Raw genomic sequence first — 27,116 nt, forward strand, 5'->3', positions numbered from 1 at the left:
GACACCTGAACTGCATGCATAAGTCCACGCTCAGGACAATTAACCTACAGACCACTATTGTCAATATATTCTTATTTTACGGAATGGATCACGATTACACTGATGGAATGACTGTGCTGTAGAAATTTTAACTTGTATATCTTGTAGCTGATACTGTACAGGTTGTACAAGCTGTAAAAGTTGTGCAGTTTCTACAGTGGTGATCCTGTGCTTTACTTGTTTGATTAAAAAATAATAAAATCAAGTAAAAAATAAACAGATGAAATCCTGTTTCGCGTCAGTGAATTTTGATGACTTCACTTCTCCCTCTGTACAAGTGAAAATCTTTGTGCTTCCATATTTACCATCTTCTCTCCCTCAGTGAGCATGTAAACAAGAAAGTCAAACAGCCTCGTTCCAGCCTTCTCTGTCAAATTAACCCCTTCGCTGCCAGGCCTTTTCCCCCTCCTGTGCCAGGCCTTTTTTTGCCTATTTGGGGCAGTTCGCGCTTAGGCCCTCATAACGTTTTGTCCACATAAGCTAACCAAGCCAAATTTGCGTCCTTTTTTTCCAACATCCTAGGGATTCTAGAGGTACCCAGACTTTGTGGGTTCCCTTGAAGGAGGCCAAGAAATTGGCCAAAATACAGTGAAAATTAAGTTTTTAAAAAAAAAAATGGAAAAAGTGGCTGCAGAAGAAGGCTTGTGGATTTCCCCCTGAAAATGGCATCAACAAAGGGTTTGTAGTGCTAAACTCAGCAGCTTCCTAGCTTTCAGGAACAGGCAGACTTGAATCAGGAAACCCAATTTTTCAACACAATTTTGGCATTTTACTGGGCATACCCCATTTTTGCAATTTTTTGTGCTTTCAGCCTCCTTCCAGTCAGTGACAGGAATGGGCATGAAACCAATGCTGGATCCCAGAAACCTAACCATTTCTGAAAAGTAGAGAAAATTCTGAATTCAGCAAGGGGTCATTTGTGTAGATCCTACAAGGGTTTCCTACAGAAAATAACAGCTGAAAAAGAAAAATATTGAAATTGAGGTGAAAAAAACATAAATTTTTCTCTACGTTTTACTCTGTAACTTTTCCCTGCAATGTCAGATTATGGAAAGCAATATACCGTTACGTCTGGTGGACTCCTCTGGTTGCTGGGATATATAGGGCTTGTAGGTTCATCAAGAACCCGAGGAACCCAGAGCCAATAAATGAGCTGCACCCTGCAGTGCGTTTTCATTCTATACCGGGTATACAGCAATTCATTTGCTGAAATATAAAGAGTAAAAAATTGCTATCAAGAAAACCTTTGCATTTCCAAAAAGGGCACAAGATAAGGTGCTGAGGAGCAGTGGTTATTTGCACATCTCTGAATTCCGGGGTGACCATACAAGCATGTGAATTATAGGGAATTTCTCAAATAGATGTCTTTTTTACACACTCTCCTATATTTGGAAGGAAAAAATGTAGAGAAAGACAAGGGGCAATAGCACTTGTTTTGCTAATCTATGTTCCCCCAAGTCTCCCGATAAAAATGATACCTCACTTGTGTGGGTAGGCCTAGCGCCGGCGACAGGAAACACCCCAAAGCGCAACGTGGACACATCCTAAATTTTGGAAAAAAACGGAGGTGTTTTTTGCGAAGTGCCTACCTGTAGATTTTGGCCTCTAGCTCAGCCGGCACCTAGGGAAACCTACCAAACCTGTGCATTTCTGAAAACTAGAGACCTAGGGGAATCCAAGGAGGGGTGACTTGCGGGGCTCGGACCAGGTTCTGTTACCCAGAATCCTTTGCAAACCTCAAAATTTGGCTAAAAAAACACATGTTCCTCACATTTCTGTGGCAGAAAGTTCTGGAATCTGAGAGGAGCTACAAATTTCCTTCCACCCAGCGTTCCCCCAAGTCTCCCGATAAAAATGATACCTCACTTGCGTGGGTAGGCCTAGCGCCGGCGACAGGAAACACCCCAAAGCGCAACGTGGACACATCCTAAATTTTGGAAAAAAACAGAGGTGTTTTTTGCGAAGTGCCTACCTGTAGATTTTGGCCTCTAGCTCAGCCGGCACCTAGGGAAACCTACCAAACCTGTGCATTTCTGAAAACTAGAGACCTAGGGGAATCCAAGGAGGGGTGACTTGCGGGGCTCGGACCAGGTTCTGTTACCCAGAATCCTTTGCAAACCTCAAAATTTGGCTAAAAAAACACATGTTCCTCACATTTCTGTGGCAGAAAGTTCTGGAATCTGAGAGGAGCTACAAATTTCCTTCCACCCAGCGTTCCCCCAAGTCTCCTGATAAAAATGATACCTCACTTGCGTGGGTAGGCCTAGCGCCGGCGACAGGAAACAACCCAAAGCGCAACGTGGACACATCCTAAATTTTGGAAAAAAACAGAGGTGTTTTTTGCGAAGTGCCTACCTGTAGATTTTGGCCTCTAGCTCAGCCGCCACCTAGGGAAACCTACCAAAGCTGTGCATTTCTGAAAACTAGAGACCTAGGGGAATCCAAGGAGGGGTGACTTGCGGGGCTCGGACCAGGTTCTGTTACCCAGAATCCTTTGCAAACCTCAAAATTTGGCTAAAAAACACATATCCCTCACATTTCTGTGGCAGAAAGTTCTGGAATCTGAGAGGAGCTACAAATTTCCTTCCACCCAGCGTTCCCCCAAGTATCCCGATAAAAATGATACCTCACTTGCGTGGGTAGGCCTAGCGCCGGCGACAGGAAACACCCCAAAGCGCAACGTGGACACATCCTAAATTTTGGAAAAAAACGGAGGTGTTTTTTGCGAAGTGCCTACCTGTAGATTTTGGCCTGTAGCTCAGCCGGCACCTAGGGAAACCTACCAAACCAGTGCATTTCTGAAAACTAGAGACCTAGGGGAATCCAAGGAGGGGTGACTTGCGGGGCTCGGACCAGGTTCTGTTACCCAGAATCCTTTGCAAACCTCAAAATTTGGCTAAAAAACACATGTTCCTCGCATTTCTGTGGCAGAAAGTTCTGGAATCTGAGAGGAGCTACAAATTTCCTTCCACCCAGCGTTCCCCCAAGTCTCCCGATAAAAATGATACCTCACTTGCGTAGGTAGGCCTAGCGCCGGCGACAGGAAACACCCCAAAGCGCAACGTGGACACATCCTAAATTTTGGAAAAAAACAGAGGTGTTTTTTGCGAAGTGCCTACCTGTAGATTTTGGCCTGTAGCTCAGCCGGCACCTAGGGAAACCTACCAAACCTGTGCATTTCTGAAAACTAGAGACCTAGGGGAATCCAAGGAGGGGTGACTTGCGGGGCTCGGACCAGGTTCTGTTACCCAGAATCCTTTGCAAACCTCAAAATTTGGCTAAAAAAACACATGTTCCTCACATTTCTGTGGCAGAAAGTTCTGGAATCTGAGAGGAGCTACAAATCTCCTTCCACCCAGCATCCCCCCAAGTCTCCCGATAAAAATGATACCTCACTTGCGTGGGTAGGCCTAGCGCCTGCGACAGGAAACACCCCAAAGCGCAACGTGGACACATCCAAAATTTTGGGAGAAAACAGTGCCTACCTGTGGATTTTGGCCTGTAGCTCACCCGGCACCTAGGGAAACCTACCAAACCTGTGCAGTTCTGAAAACTAGAGACCTAGGGGAATCCAAGGAGGGGTGACTTGCGGGGCTCGGACCAGGTTCTGTTACCCAGAATCCTTTGCAAACCTCAAAATTTGGCTAAAAAAACACATGTTCCTCACATTTCTGTGGCAGAAAATTCTGGAATCTGATAGGAGCCACAAATTTCCTTCCACCCAGCGTTCCCCCAAGTCTCCCGATAAAAATGATACCTCACTTGTGTGGGTGGGCCAGGTGCCTGCAACAGAATAAGGCCCAAAACCTGAAGGGATAGAAGGGATAGCACAGCAAGTTTATAAGGGCATATTCTTTTATACATCTTTAGACGGACTCTGCTTTGGGGACCCACATAAGTGAGGTGTCATTTTACTTGGGAGACTGAGGGGAAAACTGGGGAGTAGGAATTTTGTGCTGGAGCGGTGATCCTACTAAGAAAAATCAGGAAAATATGCTTTTTTATGCAAATTTTGAGGTTTACAGAGGAGTCTGGGTAAGAAAATGTTGGGGGAGCCACACAAGCCACACCTCCCTAGACTCCTTGGGGTGCCTAGTTTTAAAAAGTTTCTGGGTTTTGTAGGTTTCCCTACATGACGGCCGCACCCAGGACCAAAAACATAGGTGGGCCCTCCCCCCCAAACACAGGTATTTTTGGAATATATCACTTTGATGTGTGCACATACGTCCGTGATGTGCCAAACACTAAAATTGTGAAAAGAAACACACTTAGGTTATGTGAAGAAGACCCCTCACCCACCAACCAAGTTGGTGGCATGCTTCATCATCGGGGTCCCACCCGAGGCACCTAGCGTGTCTCAAGTGTGCTGCGACGCCTGATTACAGCGGAGCAGGTTTTGTCATTTGTACCACACATACTGGTTGGATTTGGCACGAGGGTGAGTGATGGTTCAGTAGATCAAATTTTATTAACAAGAGATTTCACAAAAGTGAAATGCACTGGTAATAACTGAAAGGCCAAAAAACTGAACCAATGACTCACAGCTCGTGAGCTCTAAAGCCACGACAAGGCACCAACCGCTTTACAGTCCATTCACACACCTTTCATACATGACATGCACTAGACCATTCACGCCGCCAGCCACGGGCCCAGCACATTACAAGACTTGCATCCACAGACAGCGCCAGTCAAGGGCCCATCACTTTCATACGCCCACATGCCTGATACAGCAATCACACCAGCTGATGAGTGTGTGGACTGGCGTTTGGCCGGCACTGCCAGCCAAGCGCCACCCCACCCACACCACCAGCCAAGCGCCACCCCACACACACCGCCAGCCCAGCGCCACCCCACACACACCGCCAGCCAAGCGCCACCCCACACACACCGCCAGCCAAGCGCCACCCCACACCGCCAGCCAAGCGCCACCCCACCCATGCCGCCAGCCAAGCGCCACTCTACACATGCCATCCCCTTTTTTTTGTTTTTAAACAACAAAGAAACCACTAATCATAAATTAGTACAAAACTACAAACACAAAAGCTCTAACTGAATACATGACTAATGCCAACCGTGAAACCGAACATATAAAAATATAAAACACCAGTTTACGCTCACGGAATTTCCCAATAATTCTTCTGTGTGTGGTAGCTCCTGAAACAGCCACCCACACACAGCCCAGGCTTTGAAGGACAATCAGGGCAGTACATCCTAGTCTCCTTCCTGATACCTCTTCGAGCACAGACTCTACATCTCTTAGCAGGAACGTTTTTTTTGGCCGTGGGAGAAATGTGCTCAGCAAAGTGACGATCTTTCAATCTAGCCACATCCTCCACCACTGCTTCTCTAGGAACTCTTGCCTGTTCCAGCACAACAAGGCTAGCTATGATAGACTCCTGAAATTTCAAAAATGTCATCCTTGACTCTGGAGAACTATCCTTAAACACAACAAAAGCATTAAAAGTTGCCAAGTGGAACAAGTGAAGCGCTAATTTCTTATACCACACATAAGACTTACGAGCAGCAGTGTAAGGTTCTAACCTCTGATCTACTCTATCAACACCACCCATGTGCTTATTATAGTCTAAGATGCACACAGGTTTGCGCACTTCGGCAACCTGACCCCAAACAGCCACAGGTGAAGTACTCTCATCATGGATGGTGCTTAGCATGTATACATCCCTCTTGTCTACAAATTTCAGAGCTAGCAGCTCATCATTCCGCAAGGCACTGCACTGTCCCTTCTCAAGTTTGTTACAGACAGTCTCTTTTGGATAGCCTTTCCGATTAGAGCGGATTGTGCCACAAGCAACAGTGTCCACTCTGAACAACTCCTTGAACAACCGAACTCCAGTGTAGAAGTTATCTACATATAAATGGTGACCTTTGTTAAACAGTCGTCTACCAAGTTCCCACACAATTTTCTCACTAACTCCAAAAGTGGGAGGACAACCAGGGGGGTCAATATTGGAATCCCTACCAGTGTAGACCCGGAAATTATAAACATATCCTGTACTACTTTCTGACAGCATATACAATTTAATTCCATACCGTGCCCTCTTGCTAGGAATGTACTGCCTAAAAACCAAACGACCCTTGAACAGGACCAAAGACTCATCTACAGATATTTCTTTCCCTGGAACATAGATATCTGAAAACCGATCTACCAAATGATCAAGGACAGGTCTAATCTTAAAAAGACGGTCAGAATCAGGATGATCTTGTGGCAAGGCTAAAGCATTATCTACAAAATGCAACATCCGAAGAAGAAGCTCATACCGGTTACGACTCATGATGGCAGGAAATATAGCAGTTGCCATCAAGGGACTAGTAGACCAATATGAAGACAGCGACGGCTTCCTTATCAGCCCTGTAAGGAAATGCCTCCTTGGCATGGTTGCCCCCTGACTTTTTGCCTTTGCTGATGCTATGTTTACAATTGAAAGTGTGCTGAGGCCTGCTAACCAGGCCCCAGCACCAGTGTTCTTTCCCTAACCTGTACTTTTGTATCCACAATTGGCAGACCCTGGCATCCAGATAAGTCCCTTGTAACTGGTACTTCTAGTACCAAGGGCCCTGATGCCAAGGAAGGTCTCTAAGGGCTGCAGCATGTCTTATGCCACCCTGGAGACCTCTCACTCAGCACAGACACTCTGCTTGCCAGCTTGTGTGTGCTAGTGAGGACAAAACAAGTAAGTCGACATGGCACTCCCCTCAGGGTGCCATGCCAGCCTCTCACTGCCTATGCAGTATAGGTAAGACACCCCTCTAGCAGGCCTTACAGCCCTAAGGCAGGGTGCACTATACCATAGGTGAGGGTACCAGTGCATGAGCATGGTACCCCTACAGTGTCTAAGCAAAACCTTAGACATTGTAAGTGCAGGGTAGCCATAAGAGTATATGGTCTGGGAGTCTGTCAAACACGAACTCCACAGCACCATAATGGCTACACTGAAAACTGGGAAGTTTGGTATCAAACTTCTCAGCACAATAAATGCACACTGATGCCAGTGTACATTTTATTGCAAAATACACCCCAGAGGGCACCTTAGAGGTGCCCCCTGAAACTTAACCGACTGTCTGTGTAGGCTGACTAGTTCCAGCAGCCTGCCACACTAGAGACATGTTGCTGGCCCCATGGGGAGAGTGCCTTTGTCACTCTGAGGCCAGTAACAAAGCCTGCACTGGGTGGAGATGCTAACACCTCCCCCAGGCAGGAGCTGTAACACCTGGCGGTGAGCCTCAAAGGCTCACCCCTTTGTCACAGCCCAGCAGGGCACTCCAGCTTAGTGGAGTTGCCCGCCCCCTCCGGCCACGGCCCCCACTTTTGGCGGCAAGGCTGGAGGGAACAAAGAAAGCAACAAGGAGGAGTCACTGGCCAGTCAGGACAGCCCCTAAGGTGTCCTGAGCTGAAGTGACTCTAACTTTTAGAAATCCTCCATCTTGCAGATGGAGGATTCCCCCAATAGGGTTAGGATTGTGTCCCCCTCCCCTTGGGAGGAGGCACAAAGAGGGTGTACCCACCCTCAGGGCTAGTAGCCATTGGCTACTAACCCCCCAGACCTAAACACGCCCTTAAATTTAGTATTTAAGGGCTACCCTGAACCCTAGAAAATGAGATTCCTGCAAACTACAAGAAGAAGGACTGCCTAGCTGAAAACCCCTGCAGAGGAAGACCAGAAGACGACAACTGCCTTGGCTCCAGAAACTCACCGGCCTGTCTCCTGCCTTCCAAAGAACTCTGCTCCAGCGACGCCTTCCAAGGGACCAGCGACCTCTGAATCCTCTGAGGACTGCCCTGCTTCGACGACGACAAGAAACTCCCGAGGACAGCGGACCTGCTCCAAAAAGACTGCAACTTTGTCTCAAGAAGCAGCTTTAAAGAACCCTGCAACTCCCCGCAAGAAGCGTGAGACTTGCAACACTGCACCCGGCGACCCCGACTCGGCTGGTGGAGAACCAACACCTCAGGGAGGACCCCCGGACTACTCTACGACTGTGAGTACCAAAACCTGTCCCCCCTGAGCCCCCTCAGCGCCGCCTGCAGAGGGAATCCCGAGGCTTCCCCTGACCGCGACTCTCTGAAACCTAAGTCCCGACGCCTGGAAAAGACCCTGCACCCGCAGCCCCCAGGACCTGAAGGACCGGACTTTCACTGGAGAAGTGACCCCCAGGAGTCCCTCTCCCTTGCCCAAGTGGAGGTTTCCCCGAGGAAGCCCCCCCTTGCCTGCCTGCAGCGCTGAAGAGATCCGTTGATCTCTCATAGACTAACATTGCAAACCCGACGCTTGTTTCTACACTGCACCCGGCCGCCCCCGCGCTGCTGAGGGTGAAATTTCTGTGTGGGCTTGTGTCCCCCCCGGTGCCCTACAAAACCCCCCTGGTCTGCCCTCCGAAGACGCGGGTACTTACCTGCAAGCAGACCGGAACCGGGGCACCCCCTTCTCTCCATTCTAGCCTATGCGTTTTGGGCGCCACTTTGAACTCTGCACCTGACCGGCCCTGAGCTGCTGGTGTGGTGACTTTGGGGTTGCTCTGAACCCCCAACGGTGGACTACCTTGGACCAAGAACTGAACCCTGTAAGTGTCTTACTTACCTGGTAAAACTAACAAAAACTTACCTCCCCCAGGAACTGTGAAAATTGCACTAAGTGTCCACTTTTAAAGTAGCTATTTGTCAATAACTTGAAAAGTATACATGCAATTGAAATGATTCAAAGTTCCTAATGTACTTACCTGCAATACCTTTCAAACAAGATATTACATGTTAAATTTGAACCTGTGGTTCTTAAAATAAACTAAGAAAAGATATTTTTCTATACAAAACCTATTGGCTGGATTTGTCTCTGAGTGTGTGTACCTCATTTATTGTCTATGTGTATGTACAACAAATGCTTAACACTACTCCTTGGATAAGCCTACTGCTCGACCACACTACCACAAAATAGAGCATTAGTATTATCTATTTTTACCACTATTTTACCTCTAAGGGGAACCCTTGGACTCTGTGCATGCTATTCCTTACTTTGAAATAGCACATACAGAGCCAACTTCCTACATTGGTGGATCAGCGGTGGGGTACAAGACTTTGCATTTGCTGGACTACTCAGCCAATACCTGATCACACGACAAATTCCAAAATTGTCATTAGAAATTGATTTTTGCAATTTGAAAAGTTTTCTAAATTCTTAAAAGACCTGCTAGGGCCTTGTGTTAGATCCTGTTTAGCATTTCTTTTAGAGTTTAAAAGTTTGTAAAAGTTTGAATTAGATTCTAGAACCAGTTGTAGATTCTTAAAAAGTATTCCAACTTTTAGAAGCAAAATGTCTAGCACAGATGTGACTGTGGTGGAACTCGACACCACACCTTACCTCCATCTTAAGATGAGGGAGCTAAGGTCACTCTGTAAAATAAAGAAAATAACAATGGGCCCCAAACCTACCAAAATACAGCTCCAGGAGCTTTTGGCAGAGTTTGAAAAGGCCAACCCCTCTGAGGGTGACAACTCAGAGGAAGAGGATAGTGACTTGGAGGAAAATTCCCCCCTACCAGTCCTATCTAGGGAGAACAGGGTCTCTCAAACCCTGACTCCAAAAATAATAGTCAGAGATGCTGGTTCCCTCACAGGAGAGACCAACACCTCTGAAATCACTGAGGATAACTCCAGTGAAGAGGACATCCAGTTAGCCAGGATGGCCAAAAGATTGGCTTTGGAAAGACAGATCCTAGCCATAGAGAGGGAAAGACAAGAGATGGGCCTAGGACCCATCAATGGTGGCAGCAACATAAATAGGGTCAGAGATTCTCCTGACATGTTGAAAATCCCTAAAGGGATTGTAACTAAATATGAAGATGGTGATGACATCACCAAATGGTTCACAGCTTTTGAGAGGGCTTGTGTAACCAGAAAAGTGAACAGATCTCACTGGGGTGCTCTCCTTTGGGAAATGTTCACAGGAAAGTGTAGGGATAGACTCCTCACACTCTCTGGACAAGATGCAGAATCTTATGACCTCATGAAGGGTACCCTGATTGAGGGCTTTGGATTCTCCACTGAGGAGTATAGGATTAGATTCAGGGGGGCTCAAAAATCCTCGAGCCAGACCTGGGTTGACTTTGTAGACTACTCAGTAAAAACACTAGATGGTTGGATTCAAGGCAGTGGTGTAAGTAATTATGATGGGCTGTACAATTTATTTGTGAAAGAACACCTGTTAAGTAATTGTTTCAATGATAAACTGCATCAGCATCTGGTAGACCTAGGACCAATTTCTCCCCAAGAATTGGGAAAGAAGGCGGACCATTGGGTCAAGACTAGGGTGTCCAAAACTTCCACAGGGTGTGACCAAAAGAAAGGGGTCACAAAACCTCCCCAGGGGAAAGGTGGTGAGACAGCCAAAAATAAAAATAGTCAAGAGTCTTCTAAAGGCCCCCAAAAACCTGCACAAGAGGGTGGGCCCAGAGCCTCTTCACAAAACAATCCTGGGTACAAGGGTAAAAACTTTGATCCCAAAAAGGCCTGGTGTCGAAACTGTAGTCAGTCTGGACACCAAACTGGAGACAAGGCCTGTCCCAAGAAAAGTTCCACTCCAAACTCCAATCCAGGTAACACTGGAATGGCTAGTCTCCAAGTGGGATCAACAGTGTGCCCAGAGCAAATCAGGGTCCACACTGAAGCTACTCTAGTCTCTGAGGGTGGGGTGGATTTAGCCACACTAGCTGCCTGGCCCCCTAACATGCAAAAATACAGGCAGCAGCTCTTTATTAATGGGACAAGTGTAGAGGGCCTGAGGGATACAGGTGCCAGTGTCACCATGGTGACAGAGAAACTGGTTTCCCCTGGCCAATACCTGACTGGAAAAACTTATACAGTCACCAATGCTGACAATCAAACTAAAGCACATCCCATGGCAATGGTAACTTTAGAATGGGGAGGGGTCAATGGCCTGAAACAGGTGGTGGTCTCCTCAAACATCCCAGTAGACTGTCTGCTTGGAAATGACCTGGAGTCCTCAGCATGGGCTGAGGTAGAACTAAAAACCCATGCAGCCATGCTGGGTATCCCTGAACTGGTGTGTGTAAAAACAAGAGCACAGTGCAAGGCACAGGGTGAAAAAGTAGAGCTGGAGTCTGGAAAAATGGCCCAGCCTACCAAGAGAAAAGGAAAGTCAGTTGGGAAACCAACTGCAACACAGTCAGAAAAAGGGAACCTCTCTTCTCAGGAAGAAGTTCTGCCCTCTGAGGGAACTGAGCCTTTGGAGCTTGAACCTTATCAGGTTGAGCTCTTGGGCCCAGGGGGACCCTCAAGGGAGGAGCTGTGTAAGGGACAAGAAACCTGTCCCTCTCTTGAAGGCCTTAGGCAGCAAGCTGCTGAAGAGTCCAAGGGCAAGAAAAATGGAACACATAGGGTCTATTGGGAAGATGGACTCCTGTACACTGAGGCCAGAGACCCCAAACCTGGTGCCACTAGGAGAGTGGTAGTGCCTCAGTCGTTCAGAGAGTTTATTCTGACCTTAGCCCATGATATTCCCCTTGCTGGGCATTTGGGACAAACCAAGACGTGGGAGAGGTTAGTCAACCACTTCTACTGGCCCAATATGTCCCAGAAGGTTAAGGAGTTTTGCCTCTCCTGCCCCACCTGTCAATCCAGTGGTAAGACAGGTGGGCACCCAAAGGCCCCCCTCATTCCACTTCCAGTGGTGGGGGTCCCCTTTGAAAGAGTGGATGTGGACATAGTTGGTCCACTGGAACCTCCCACAGCCTCAGGAAATATGTACATCCTAGTAGTAGTGGATCATGCTACTAGGTATCCTGAAGCTATTCCCCTTAGGTCGACTACTGCCCCTGCAGTAGCCAAGGCCCTCATTGGTATCTTTACCAGAGTGGGTTTCCCTAAGGAGGTGGTGTCTGACAGAGGTACCAACTTCATGTCAGCATACCTAAAACACATGTGGAATGAGTGTGGAGTGACTTACAAATTCACTACACCATACCATCCACAAACTAATGGCTTAGTTGAGAGATTCAACAAGACATTAAAAGGCATGATCATGGGGCTCCCAGAAAAACTCAAAAGGAGATGGGATGTCCTCTTGCCATGTCTGCTTTTTGCTTACAGAGAGGGGCCACAGAAGGGAGTAGGATTCTCATCCTTTGAACTTCTGTTTGGTCACCGTGTAAGGGGACCACTTGCTCTTGTAAAAGAAGGCTGGGAGAGACCTCTTCATGAGCCTAAACAGGACATAGTGGACTATGTACTTGGCCTTCGCTCTAGAATGGCAGAGTACATGGAAAAGGCAACCAAAAACCTTGAGGCCAGCCAACAGCTCCAGAAGTTTTGGTATGACCAAAAGGCTGCACTGGTGGAGTTCCAACCAGGGCAGAAAGTCTGGGTTCTGGAGCCTGTGGCTCCCAGGGCACTCCAGGACAAATGAAGTGGCCCTTACCCAGTGCTAGAAAGGAAGAGTCAGGTCACCTACCTGGTGGACCTGGGCACAAGCAGGAGCCCCAAGAGGGTGATCCATGTGAACCGCCTTAAGCTCTTCCATGACAGGGCTGATGTAAATCTGTTGATGGTAACAGATGAGGATCAGGAGGCAGAGAGTGAACCTCTCCCTGATCTTCTATCATCAGACCCAAAAGATGGCTCAGTAGATGGAGTGATCTACTCAGACACCCTCTCTGGCCAACAGCAAGCTGATTGTAGGAGATTCCTACAACAGTTTCCTGAACTCTTCTCCTTAACCCCTGGTCAGACACACCTGTGTACCCATGATGTGGACACAGGAGACAGCATGCCTGTCAAAAACAAAATCTTTAGACAGTCTGACCATGTTAAGGAAAGCATCAAGGTGGAAGTCCACAAGATGCTGGAATTGGGAGTAATTGAGCGCTCTGACAGCCCCTGGGCTAGCCCAGTGGTCTTAGTCCCCAAACCTCACACCAAAGATGGAAAGAAAGAGATGAGGTTTTGTGTGGACTACAGAGGGCTCAATTCTGTCACCAAGACAGATGCTCATCCAATTCCTAGAGCTGATGAGCTCATAGATAAATTAGGTGCTGCCAAATTCTTAAGTACCTTTGACTTGACAGCAGGGTACTGGCAAATAAAAATGGCACCTGGAGCAAAAGAGAAAACAGCATTCTCCACACCTGATGGGCATTATCAGTTTACTGTTATGCCCTTTGGTTTAAAGAATGCCCCTGCCACCTTCCAAAGGTTGGTGAATCAAGTCCTTGCTGGCTTGGAGTCCTTTAGCACAGCTTATCTTGATGATATTGCTGTCTTTAGCTCCACCTGGCAGGATCACCTGGTCCACCTGAAGAAGGTTTTGAAGGCTCTGCAATCTGCAGGCCTCTCTATCAAGGCATCCAAATGCCAGATAGGGCAGGGAACTGTGGTTTACTTGGGCCACCTTGTAGGTGGAGGCCAAGTTCAGCCACTCCAACCCAAGATCCAGACTATTCTGGACTGGGTAGCTCCAAAAACCCAGACTCAAGTCAGGGCATTCCTTGGCTTGACTGGGTATTACAGGAGGTTTGTGAAGGGATATGGATCCATTGTGACAGCCCTCACTGAACTCACCTCCAAGAAAATGCCCAAGAAAGTGAACTGGACTGTGGAATGCCAACAGGCCTTTGACACCCTGAAACAAGCAATGTGCTCAGCACCAGTTCTAAAAGCTCCAGATTATTCTAAGCAGTTCATTGTGCAGACAGATGCCTCTGAACATGGGATAGGGGCAGTTCTGTCCCAAACAAATGATGATGGCCTTGACCAGCCTGTTGCTTTCATTAGCAGGAGGTTACTCCCCAGGGAGCAGCGTTGGAGTGCCATTGAGAGGGAGGCCTTTGCTGTGGTTTGGTCCCTGAAGAAGCTGAGACCATACCTCTTTGGGACTCACTTCCTAGTTCAAACTGACCACAGACCTCTCAAATGGCTGATGCAAATGAAAGGTGAAAATCCTAAACTGTTGAGGTGGTCCATCTCCCTACAGGGAATGGACTTTATAGTGGAACACAGACCTGGGACTGCCCATGCCAATGCAGATGGCCTTTCCAGGTTCTTCCACTTAGAAAATGAAGACTCTCTTGGGAAAGGTTAGTCTCATCCTCTTTCGTTTGGGGGGGGGTTGTGTAAGGAAATGCCTCCTTGGCATGGTTGCCCCCTGACTTTTTGCCTTTGCTGATGCTATGTTTACAATTGAAAGTGTGCTGAGGCCTGCTAACCAGGCCCCAGCACCAGTGTTCTTTCCCTAACCTGTACTTTTGTATCCACAATTGGCAGACCCTGGCATCCAGATAAGTCCCTTGTAACTGGTACTTCTAGTACCAAGGGCCCTGATGCCAAGGAAGGTCTCTAAGGGCTGCAGCATGTCTTATGCCACCCTGGAGACCTCTCACTCAGCACAGACACTCTGCTTGCCAGCTTGTGTGTGCTAGTGAGGACAAAACAAGTAAGTCGACATGGCACTCCCCTCAGGGTGCCATGCCAGCCTCTCACTGCCTATGCAGTATAGGTAAGACACCCCTCTAGCAGGCCTTACAGCCCTAAGGCAGGGTGCACTATACCATAGGTGAGGGTACCAGTGCATGAGCATGGTACCCCTACAGTGTCTAAACAAAACCTTAGACATTGTAAGTGCAGGGTAGCCATAAGAGTATATGGTCTGGGAGTCTGTCAAACACGAACTCCACAGCACCATAATGGCTACACTGAAAACTGGGAAGTTTGGTATCAAACTTCTCAGCACAATAAATGCACACTGATGCCAGTGTACATTTTATTGCAAAATACACCCCAGAGGGCACCTTAGAGGTGCCCCCTGAAACTTAACCGACTGTCTGTGTAGGCTGACTAGTTCCAGCAGCCTGCCACACTAGAGACATGTTGCTGGCCCCATGAGGAGAGTGCCTTTGTCACTCTGAGGCCAGTAACAAAGCCTGCACTGGGTGGAGATGCTAACACCTCCCCCAGGCAGGAGCTGTAACACCTGGCGGTGAGCCTCAAAGGCTCACCCCTTTGTCACAGCCCAGCAGGGCACTCCAGCTTAGTGGAGTTGCCCGCCCCCTCCGGCCACGGCCCCCACTTTTGGCGGCAAGGCTGGAGGGAACAAAGAAAGCAACAAGGAGGAGTCACTGGCCAGTCAGGACAGCCCCTAAGGTGTCCTGAGCTGAAGTGACTCTAACTTTTAGAAATCCTCCATCTTGCAGATGGAGGATTCCCCCAATAGGGTTAGGATTGTGTCCCCCTCCCCTTGGGAGGAGGCACAAAGAGGGTGTACCCACCCTCAGGGCTAGTAGCCATTGGCTACTAACCCCCCAGACCTAAACACGCCCTTAAATTTAGTATTTAAGGGCTACCCTGAACCCTAGAAAATGAGATTCCTGCAAACTACAAGAAGAAGGACTGCCTAGCTGAAAACCCCTGCAGAGGAAGACCAGAAGACGACAACTGCCTTGGCTCCAGAAACTCACCGGCCTGTCTCCTGCCTTCCAAAGAACTCTGCTCCAGCGACGCCTTCCAAGGGACCAGCGACCTCTGAATCCTCTGAGGACTGCCCTGCTTCGACGACGACAAGAAACTCCCGAGGACAGCGGACCTGCTCCAAAAAGACTGCAACTTTGTCTCAAGAAGCAGCTTTAAAGGACCCTGCAACTCCCCGCAAGAAGCGTGAGACTTGCAACACTGCACCCGGCGACCCCGACTCGGCTGGTGGAGAACCAACACCTCAGGGAGGACCCCCGGACTACTCTACGACTGTGAGTACCAAAACCTGTCCCCCCTGAGCCCCCTCAGCGCCGCCTGCAGAGGGAATCCCGAGGCTTCCCCTGACCGTGACTCTCTGAAACCTAAGTCCCGACGCCTGGAAAAGACCCTGCACCCGCAGCCCCCAGGACCTGAAGGACCGGACTTTCACTGGAGAAGTGACCCCCAGGAGTCCCTCTCCCTTGCCCAAGTGGAGGTTTCCCCGAGGAAGCCCCCCCTTGCCTGCCTGCAGCGCTGAAGAGATCCGTTGATCTCTCATAGACTAACATTGCAAACCCGACGCTTGTTTCTACACTGCACCAGGCCGCCCCCGCGCTGCTGAGGGTGAAATTTCTGTGTGGGCTTGTGTCCCCCCCGGTGCCCTACAAAACCCCCCTGGTCTGCCCTCCGAAGACGCGGGTACTTACCTGCAAGCAGACCGGAACCGGGGCACCCCCTTCTCTCCATTCTAGCCTATGCGTTTTGGGCGCCACTTTGAACTCTGCACCTGACCGGCCCTGAGCTGCTGGTGTGGTGACTTTGGGGTTGCTCTGAACCCCCAACGGTGGGCTACTTTGGACCAAGAACTGAACCCTGTAAGTGTCTTACTTACCTGGTAAAACTAACAAAAACTTACCTCCCCCAGGAACTGTGAAAATTGCACTAAGTGTCCACTTTTAAAGTAGCTATTTGTCAATAACTTGAAAAGTATACATGCAATTGAAATGATTCAAAGTTCCTAATGTACTTACCTGCAATACCTTTCAAACAAGATATTACATGTTAAATTTGAACCTGTGGTTCTTAAAATAAACTAAGAAAATATATTTTTCTATACAAAACCTATTGGCTGGATTTGTCTCTGAGTGTGTGTACCTCATTTATTGTCTATGTGTATGTACAACAAATGCTTAACACTACTCCTTGGATAAGCCTACTGCTCGACCACACTACCACAAAATAGAGCATTAGTATTATCTATTTTTACCACTATTTTACCTCTAAGGGGAACCCTTGGACTCTGTGCATGCTATTCCTTACTTTGAAATAGCACATACAGAGCCAACTTCCTACAAGCCCCATCAAAAAAGTTAAACCCAAGAACTTTTTCAACTCTTCCAGATTTGTGGGAATCCACCGGCTAGCTCTAGAGTGTGGCCTAAGTCTGGCAGCGTTGTCCCTCAAAAACTGCTCTGCATACAAATTAGTCTGCTCAATAATCTCTTCCAAAAATATATCGTCCATAAACAACTCAAAAAAGTTGACGGGCAAAAAGTTTTCCGTATTAACTCGACACCCTGGAAAACCAGTAAACGCAGGCAACTGTGGCTGCTCCATGTTTGGTGCAACCCATGCGTCAGGTCTTCCAATGGGAAGCCTTTCAGCCGCTGGCTCCTGCACCATTGGCACATCACTGTCCTCCTCTAAAACAGGCCCTTCATCAGCACTGAGAGTGGCTTCATCATCAGATGATTCATCTCTGACAGAAAATTCACTTCCAGAATCCTGCACTTCCTCCTCTGCCTCAGATGCAGAGTCAGTCGCATATTCATGGTCAGAAGATGACTCAAAAAGCACACTAACAACCTGCTGAGCGGTCATCCTACGGCTGGCCATGATCCTTCCTACAAAAATTAACTGGACAAATACACCACCAACAGCCAGCACTGTGTAAGATAAGTAACAAAGTATAGGTTTATCACTAAGAATTATAAACTCAAAAACTATACTGCTCACTTGCCTGAAAAAGCTTGACTCACCAGCAACTACTCTGCACAGCCACAGCAATCACCAACGATATCCCACTAAAAAGTGAAAAAAAAAAGCAAATTAGACATAAGACAACACAATAATCATTGTGCATAACTCTAAGGACAATTTCACACACAATCCTGCATTCAGTACACCACCTACAAACATGTCATTCATGCATTGCAACAATACTCACTTGGAGTAAATTTATTTACTTACCTAAAACATGCAACTACGCAAACCGCAGGACAACTACTGCCAAAACTGCAACAAGCCACAGCAAAGTCAGCAAAAGCTTTGAACTAGAACAAAAAGGAGAAAAACTGTTATTATCATAAAAGCAAATACTTCGCCAGTTGACAAACACTCCGCCACTAACCATTTTTTCATTTTCCCTTGTGTCTAGTCTTCTCTGCTTGGGGGAAGATGGGCCTAAAAAAAAATAATAGGCCAATCTACCCCCAAGGGGAGGGGGCAAAAATCGCCCAGATTACATTGCACCCTTTGGGGGGGGCGACCCTTGCCCAAGGGGCCACACCCCCACACAAAGCACACACACACACACACATATAGTATCCCTGGCGCTATGGGGATTCTGCCCCCCTTGGGGACAGAAAGGCCTAAAAAATAGGCATATCTGCCCCCAAGGGGAGCAGAACTGCCCAAAAATACATGTGGGCCCCTGGGGGCGACCCTTGCCCAAGGGGCCGCCCCCCAACACAAAAAATAAAAACCAACAATAAAATCCCTGGTGTCTAGTGGTTTTCTGCCCCCCTTGGGGGCAGATCGGCGTAAAAATAGGACCAATCTGCCCCCAAGGGGGGCAGAAACGACGATAAATACATTGCGCCCCCGGGGTAGCGACCCTTGCCCAAGGGGCCACCCCCCAACACAAAGCACACATACAAACGCAGAAAGGCCTAAAAAAAATAGGCCTCTCTGCCCCCAAGGGGGGCAGAACTGCCCAAAAATACATGTGGGCCCCTGGGGGCGACCCTTGCCCAAGGGGCCACCCCCCAACACAAAAAATAAAAACCAACAATAAAATCCCTGGTGTCTAGTGGCTTTCTGCCCCCCATGGGGGCAGATCGGCCTAAAAATAGGGCCAATCTGCCCCCAAGGGGGGCAGCAACGACGATAAATACATTGCGCCCCCGGGGGGAGCGACCCTTGCCCAAGGGGCCACCCCCCAACACAAAGCACACATACAAACATATCTTTCTGGCGCTATTGGGATTCTGCCCCCCTTGGGGGCAGAAAGGCCTAAAAAAAATAGGCCTCTCTGCCCCCAAGGGGGGCAGAACTGCCCAAAAATACATGTGGGCCCCTGGGGGCGACCCTTGCCCAAGGGGCCACCCCCCAACACAAAAAATAAAAACCAACAATAAAATCCCTGGTGTCTAGTGGCTTTCTGCCCCCCTTGGGGGCAGATCGGCCTAAAAATAGGGCCAATCTGCCCCCAAGGGGGGCAGAAACGACAATAAATACATTGCGCCCCTGGGGGGAGCGACCCTTGCCCAAGGGGCCACCCCCCAACACAAAGCACACATACATACATACTATTTCTGGCGCTATTGGGATTCTGCCCCCAAGGGGGGGCAGAACTGCCCAAAAATACATGAGGGCCCCTGGGGGCGACCCTTGCCCAAGGGGCCGCCCCCCAACACAAAAAATAAAAATCAACAATAAAATCCCTGGTGTCTAGTGGCTTTCTGCCCCCCTTGGGGGCAGATCGGCCTAAAAATAGGGCCAATCTGCCCCCAAGGGGGGCAGAAACGACGATAAATACATTGCGCCCCCGGGGGGAGCGACCCTTGCCCAAGGGGCCACCCCCCAACACAAAGCACACATACAAACATATCTTTCTGGCGCTATTGGGATTCTGCCCCCCTTGGGGGCAGAAAGGCCTAAAAAAAATAGGCCTCTCTGCCCCCAAGGGGGGCAGAACTGCCCAAAAATACATGTGGGCCCCTGGGGGCGACCCTTGCCCAAGGGGCCGCTCCCCAACACAAAAAATAAAAATCAACAATAAAATCCCTGGTGTCTAGTGGCTTTCTGCCCCCCTTGGGGGCAGATCGGCCTAAAAATAGGGCCAATCTGCCCCCAAGGGGGGCAGAAACGACAATAAATACATTTGCCCCCAAAGGGGAGCGACCCTTGCCCAAGGGGCCGCCCCCCAACACAAAAAATACAAATCAACAATAAAATCCCTGGTGTCTAGTGGCTTTCTGCCCCCCTTGGGGGCAGATCGGCCTAAAAATAGGGCCAATCTGCCCCCAGGGGGGGGCAGAAACGACGTAAAATACATTTGCCCCCAAAGGGGAGCGACCCTTGCCCAAGGGGCCGCCCCCCAACACAAAAAATACAAATCAACAATAAAATCCCTGGTGTCTAGTGGCTTTCTGCCCCCCTTGGGGGCAGATCGGCCTAAAAATAGGGCCAATCTGCCCCAGGGGGGGCAGAAACGACGTAAAATACATTTGCCCCCAAAGGGGAGCGACCCTTGCCCAAGGGGTCGCTCCCCTACACTAGTAAGCACTCAAAAGAGAAATCCCTGGTGTCTAGTGGGCATTCCTGCTGCCCGATCGCATCGCGATCGGGCAGCAGGAATGCTCAAAGAGACATCGAGGGAAAGGAAAACCCTTTCCTTTCCCTCGATGCCTCTCTCAGAGCACCCCCACCCCGCACGAAGGTGAAATACTCACCTTCTCCCTTGACGCGCTGGAAGCAAATGGCTTCCAGCGCGTCTTTCCCCCTTTCCATGAAATCAGCGCGCGATCGCGCGCTGACGTCATGGGGGGGGTGGGGGGGCGTGAAAGGGGAAGGGATTCCCCTTTCAGCCCTGGCCTGGGGGTGTTGGGGGGCGGCCCTCGGGGGAAGCGCTAGCGCTTCCCCCGACTGCCAGTCCCAGGACGTAATGGTTACGTCCATGGCGCCACACGGGCGCTGCCATGGACGTAACCATTACGTCCCTGGCGGGGAAGGGGTTAAACCCTTAATTTCCTCTGTCCCCTTAAGAAATATAGTGGAAGCCCCTGTCCTCCCTCCTTAGTGTTGGAGATTAGCCCTTGTATTCAGCTGCAAAGCCTTATTTATGAAAAAGGGTTCCCAGTTAAGCTATTGTAGCCGTTTGTATTTGCATGACATGCAAGAAAAAGCAAGCCAAAGAAGTCTCCTTATACCCCTTTTTCAGGATTAGCCTTCCCCATCTAAGGCCGGCACCTTGTTTCAGTACGTTCCAATCTGACTTCAAAAATCCCTTTTTCTCATTTGTCTGGCTCTCCTCTACCACACCACGCCACATTTGATTGCTTCATCTAACCTCTTCCTCTTTCAAATTACCACTGTACGTTAGCATAGGTGTGCTTACAAACCTAAATGAACGGTCTCCTATCTGTTCTTCGAGTGGTAGACTGAGCAGGGGTAGAGAGCACAGCAACTACCATTGAAATGTTTTTTTTTCCCCCCTGCTCTTATTTAAATGTTGTTCATAATGCAGACTTGCTTCTTGAGAAGGGACTGTATTGCTCTTCAAATACATTTACAAAGAAGTGCACTCTTAAAGTGTACTCCCATGTAGTTGCATGACTTTGAAACCGTTTTAAACACTATCAGGAAGTAATAGATTTTTTCCTGACCAGCAAAGTCTGGTGCAATTGTACTAAAGTAAATCGTGACTGTTGCTTTTCGCCACTATGGTACTCATTTTTCTGTAACACAGAAATAAGAAAGGATTTAGTTGGGCCATGCCTACAATTTAGCCTGCGACCTCTAGGTGGCATAAATAATTGGGTGCTAACACACATCTATAGTCCAGCCTTTGTACACTAGAGCAAGCCGGCTCTCTTTTTCTCCTCTTTGCACCCCTTATCCATCTCCTGATCATGAAGGAAGTGTTCTTGGTGGGCGGTCCCTGGACTCACCACTGATAAGCTCTAGCAAGTTCATTTGTATCTTCTAGCACCCATGAGTAGACAGGGTGCATTATTTTGTCTGAAAGGTCATGGTGTTTCATGGTTCTTTCTTAACAGACAAGTCAAATTCTGTGGTTCCGCATAGAGTTGTTGGGATGTTAGTAACATGGTTGTATATATTTCATGACACTTTTCTGCTATTTTTAAGTTCTGCAAATAGCAGATGTTACTATTGGCCAATTTAATGATACTCAGTTAACTGACTGTTGAAGTATGAAATTCTGGGCTTCGCATGCCTGGATTCAAATATTTTATCGTCAGACCACGGCAGCTGACCCTGTCGAGTATTACCTAACTAATACATTTCACTGAGTAAGGCTTCAGTGCCTTTACAGGTTCCGTAGCAGTCCTACATCATTAGTTTAAGCATGCATGAAATGTGATTTTGCTGCATGGTTCCACCTTCACGGCAAGGCTAATTCTGTGGTCCGCTCTTCAGGCATAGCTGTAGCTATTAGCTGAGCAGCCGAAATGGTCAGGACAGGGCTACAGGGGTTCCAATTGTTTCCTACAGGTTCATCCTAGTCTTAGAAATAAGGGAGCTAGGGCCCTATGCCACCCTCGTCCCTCTGCACCCACAACTTGTTTGGTCTCTGAATCCCAAAATGGAGAGGCGGCTTCCTCGGTCCATCTGGTTGTGTAGACTTTTTCAAGGACACACAGAAATGTACCTATTGAACAAGCACGTAAAAAATGTAACTTGGCAGGTTCATGTCCTTGCAGGGAATCCTCTGATTGATATGCTTCCCTTGCTTTTCCTGAATAAGTCTTTAAACCCTCAGTGCTTGTGTTGTTTAAAACAATGTGTCTGTATTTTAGTTCTTTGATAGAATGCAAACCTAACTACAAGACCTAGCAGATTGATTTTTCAGAGAAATTTTTTATTGACACATTACATATGTGCCCTAGGTGGGGTCCACTTGAAATGGATAATGGAAATGAAGGTGTGATGGAGGTGCATCGAATTTGAATAACACTTGGCAGCACAACAAACTGAATGTGCTCTTTACCTCACATTTATGCACAATTTATTAGATTTGCAAAATAAGGCACAGGGAGATTAAGTGATAAGGTCAGAATCACGCTTTTTAATTCAAAAGCTGAATTAGGGATCAAAATCCCTAATGTGGGATAACATACAAGCCCCTAGACCAAATCTCCTCAGCAGAGTGTGAAGTCCTCAGACTATAGAAAGTGCATTCCTCCAAAGGTTAGAACTATACAGCTCCAAATGTACAGAAAGTGTGACTCCTAATGAGCAGAGTTTACAGCTGCAAATTCTAGAAGGTGCGTGCTTCAAAACAAATTATTTGCTTCTTAATGATATAAAGTGCATGCCTTTTAGGAGCTATAAAGTATATGGCTCTGAAAGGATATATAGAGCATGACCTTATGGATCACTTCTGTTTATTAGGGTATGCATATGGTGAAGCAATCATCTTACACAGCTTTTCTGCCTACAACCCTTGGGCCGGCAGCGCAATATGATGCAAACTGATAGCAAAACCCAACCTTTATTCTGTAAAACTACCCCCTCCCCCACTTCACTCTTGCAGACGTGTAACACATATTGGGCACTATGTCAGCTAGAAGATAACCGTTCTGAGGGTGGAATGCATCATGCGCTCTGCATGTCGTCTCTAGGTATTGTTAGGTTGTCTCTGGGGGGATGATGAGGGTGGGATCAAATGTGGTAGCTAAGATATTTTGGACTGATCAGCTTCTTAAATTCTGTGGATATGATGGCAATAAATGGAGCCCACAGCTCCTGGTATGTGTCTTGCTTGAGCTCTGCTGCAAGTGCCGGTTCTTCCTTCCCTAGGATGAACCAGAGTTTATGTAGCCATGCTGTGTAGTCTGGGGTTCTATCAGAGCCCCACAATCAGAGTACAGCCTGATGGGTGGCTCCCAAGGAAAGGACTATCTGCTGACCCGCATCAACTTTAGAGGGCAGGTCAGAGCAGTCGGAAGCCCCAGTATGGTGCATGCAGGAAGCCAGAGGAGTTGAGGGTTGAAGGCTCGATCAGTGTCAGTATTTTCTCCCGTTAGAAGATCAGCTTCGGACAATGCTAAAGCAGATGCAGCAGAGTGCCCTTGCAAACACAACCTCTCCAGTATTCCCCTGTGCGCAGCAAACTCCATTTGTGATCACGGGCTGGATTGAAGTACCAGTAAGAGGCTATTTTGTAAGCCACATCTGTACTGACCATATGTGCTGTATGCTTTGCTTGATAGTAGCTGTTTTTGCGTTCTTTGCACAGCCCAGCTCAGCTCTGTTTCCCCTTTTCTTTGCCCTTCAGGCTTATCAAGTAGGGGTGTTTGCCCTAACACAGCGTAGATCTCAAAGATAAGGCATCTTCATCCTGCGTGAGAAATATCCATCTCTCAAAGGGTGTCAAAGACCTCTCAGCTTGTGGCCTGAGGGAATCACCCGGTGCATCACCCAGTGCCGGATTTGTAGGTACTGGATACCATCTGCCTCCTCCAACCCATAGTTTGCTTTCATGTGATCAAACAGGATGATGCCGTGGTCATCAAAAAGACAACCAATGCGTTTGTAGTCCCTTTCCTGCCATCTGTTGAAGCCCTTGCCTTCTAGGCCTGGCGTGAAGTCTGAGTTGAAAAAAGTCAGCCCAGTTTGAAACTGTACTTCATCCCATACCTTCAGGGTTGATTTAGTGATAGGCGAGGAGAATAGGCCTTAGGTCCTGTGCTTGCAGGGCAACAAGTCATTCCTCCAGATTTGTGCCAGCCACCAACTGGTCCATGAAGCACCAATGCTTCTCAATTGCCGTTCTGCCCCATTTCACCTTGAAGCAGAGTTGCATTGCCTGGTGGTATCTGATACTCAATGGGACCTTCAGGCCTCCTTCTAACGTAGTACGATAAAGAAGCTGCTTCTGCATGCAAGGTTTCTTACAGTCGCATATACATTTATTTATCCCCAGTTGCAAGGTTCAGATGCTGTTCTTAGGTGGCGTCAGTGATGGCGATTGAAATATTAGTAAGATGTAAGGAAGAACGGCCAACTTTGAAGCTGCTAATTTTCCAAGCCAGGATAGTTGAAGCCTACGCCCTTTAGCCAAGTCTGCCTGGACTTGCTGACTAAGGGCAGAGTAGCTGACCCCCACTATCCCGTCTACAGTTCGGGCCAGGTAAATCCCCAAACATTCTATGGTTGACCTAGCCCAGGTAATATAAAATGTGGCACAAAGCTCCTCTTCAAGGACCAGAGGAACTGACGAATTAAGTATTTCAGATTTTTTAATGTTGACTCTGAACCCAGATATGGCCCCAAAGTGGTCAGGTCCTGCCACTAGGGCAGGCAGTGATGATATCAACTCTGTGAGTGCTACAATAACATTGTCAGCATAGAAGCTGATAGTGTGTATCGTCCCTTCAAAGGGAATACATGTTATGCTGGCAGCTGTCTGCAGGTGCTGGGCTAGTAGCTCCAAGTAAAGGGCAAATTGGAGGGGAGTGAGCAGGTAGCCTTTCCGCGTACCCCTCTGAATGGGAAAGAGTACTGAGAGCACACCACTTAACCTCACTGTGGCCCGGCGGGAGCTGTAGACACTCTGAATCCATCAACATAACCTGTCCCCGAAGCCGAAATGCTTCTGAGTTGCAAATAGGTAGGTCCAATGCACTCCGTTGAATGCATTTCTTTTTTTTTTTTTTGCATCAATTGAAAGAAGTGGTGCCACCTTCTTGGACCAAATGATTTTGTCATTGAGGTGTAGGATGTGTTTAGTGTTGTCCCCACAGTGCTTATTGAGAATGAAGCCTGTCTGGTCTGGGTCGACCAAGCTAAGCTTGAGAGAATTGAGTCTGTGTGCTAGGATGCTCATGAACAGTTTGATGTTGACATTCAGGGAAATAGTATGAGCTACATAGTGTGGTACCTTTGCCGGGCTTAGGTGTGACGGTAATAGAGGCCTTAAGAATGGTCTTGGTAATTGTCCTGTGTCTGTAAAGGTGTTAAAAAGCTTAGTAAAAATTGGGGCTAGCGTGTGGCAGAATGTTTTGTAGAACTGGGGTGAGAAACCATCAGGCCGTGGGGACTTGACTGATTTCAACCTGGCAATAGCGGAGATTAACTCCTCAGTTCTAATAGGTTTCTCCAAGCTACCTGCCTGCACTCGAGTGGTGCAGATAGATGAGCCTTCTGCGAAGAGGGGCGAATATTGATGGATGGGCGTGCCTGAGCCATGTATAATGTTTTGTAATAGTCGTGCTATTTGTGTGTCCCTCCGGATCTCTTTCCTGTCAGCGTCATGTATGACTTTGATGGTGTCGTGCTGTGTTTTGGACCAAAGGCGTTAGGCCAGTATCTGCCCGCATTTATTGTTCCCCATGTAAAATTTGTGGCTGAGACATGCCAGGGAATACGGTGCTCTGTCTAGGTCTAAGCGATTAAGGTGTGTCTGCACTTTGTCAAGCTTGCACCAGACCCTAGGGGCCCCTTTGCGTTAATTTATGGCTTCTAATTCCGTCACATCCTTTTCCAATTGCTCGTTTACCCTGTCACTGACTGTTGTCCGCCACTGAAGGGGAGATCAGTTTCCCTCTAACCACCTTTAGCGTCTCACAAAGGTTGGCAGATTGGTTGTTCCCAGTGTTGTCGTTCTGTAGGAATATAGAGACAGCCGCACCGAGGGTATTGATGTTATTCGGATTCTGAATAAGGCAGTCACGTAGTCTTCAGCTCCCTCACCTGGAGGACCAGCATGTGAGGGGCGTGTCCAGAAAGCAACAGGGGGCCAATGCTCACCTCCTTGACTAGTGTCTGCATTGTGGAGGTGGCTGGGTTGTAATCAGTTTGGGGTTTGTGGAGTGAAATGTGTAATCTTTAGTAGCATGGTGGGCTTGCCTCCACACATCTCCCAGGCGACACTCGCTCAGTCTCCCCATCCTCTCAGCTGAGAATGTCCCAGTTTGGTTGTAAATCTGGACTGACTGATTCAAATCATTGTTCATAATGATGTTCATGTCACCCCCACCAAAATGGCCATGTTTGGGGATTGCAACACTTGTGTTCAGTAAAGTGTTCCTGCTGTTCAGTAGGACTATAAATGGAGGCAATTGTCACAGAAAGGTGTTCCATCTATATGTGTTATGCGACCATCCGCCCCTAATCTCGGCCACGCCCACCAGCCTGCAGTGTTCCATGTGTGGCCGAAACCAATCATCATAGAGCCCACTCTCCACCACACAACTCTATAGTGCAGCTGCATGGCTTTTAGCTAGCGAGGTACAGGCCTGTGCACCCTACCATGGCTGCTATCTTGTATTAGCCCCAGCCTGCCAGCCAATGCCCCCTTGCTGTCATGGATAACCCTACCCACCCAAGCCATGGGACTCCTCAAACACAGCTCGATGATCATCAGAGCCCTTGGCCCAGGATCGATGGGCTTTTTAGACCATATCTCCCCGAATTGCCCCGACATATCAGTCTGGGCGGCGGGGAACCTACAACACGTCCTACATGGTCGCCATCTTGGCAACACCCCTCAGAGTATGAGAATGGAAAACATATACTTCTAGTTGATGTTGATAAACTCCAGATAGCTAAAGTGCACGACTCCAAACGGATAGGTGTG

The 27,116-nt window shown here is 48.2% G+C and overlaps 1 protein-coding gene across 2 annotated transcripts in view; it reads left to right on the forward strand.

Moving 5' to 3' along the window:
- The window catches only part of UAP1 (UDP-N-acetylglucosamine pyrophosphorylase 1), a 185,699-nt gene that overhangs the window by 52,614 nt on the left and 105,969 nt on the right, over window positions 1-27,116 (forward strand). The window lies entirely within an intron of this gene.

Source organism: Pleurodeles waltl, chromosome 4_2 (assembly GCF_031143425.1).
Source record: "Pleurodeles waltl isolate 20211129_DDA chromosome 4_2, aPleWal1.hap1.20221129, whole genome shotgun sequence".
Lineage (NCBI taxonomy): Eukaryota > Metazoa > Chordata > Amphibia > Caudata > Salamandridae > Pleurodeles > Pleurodeles waltl.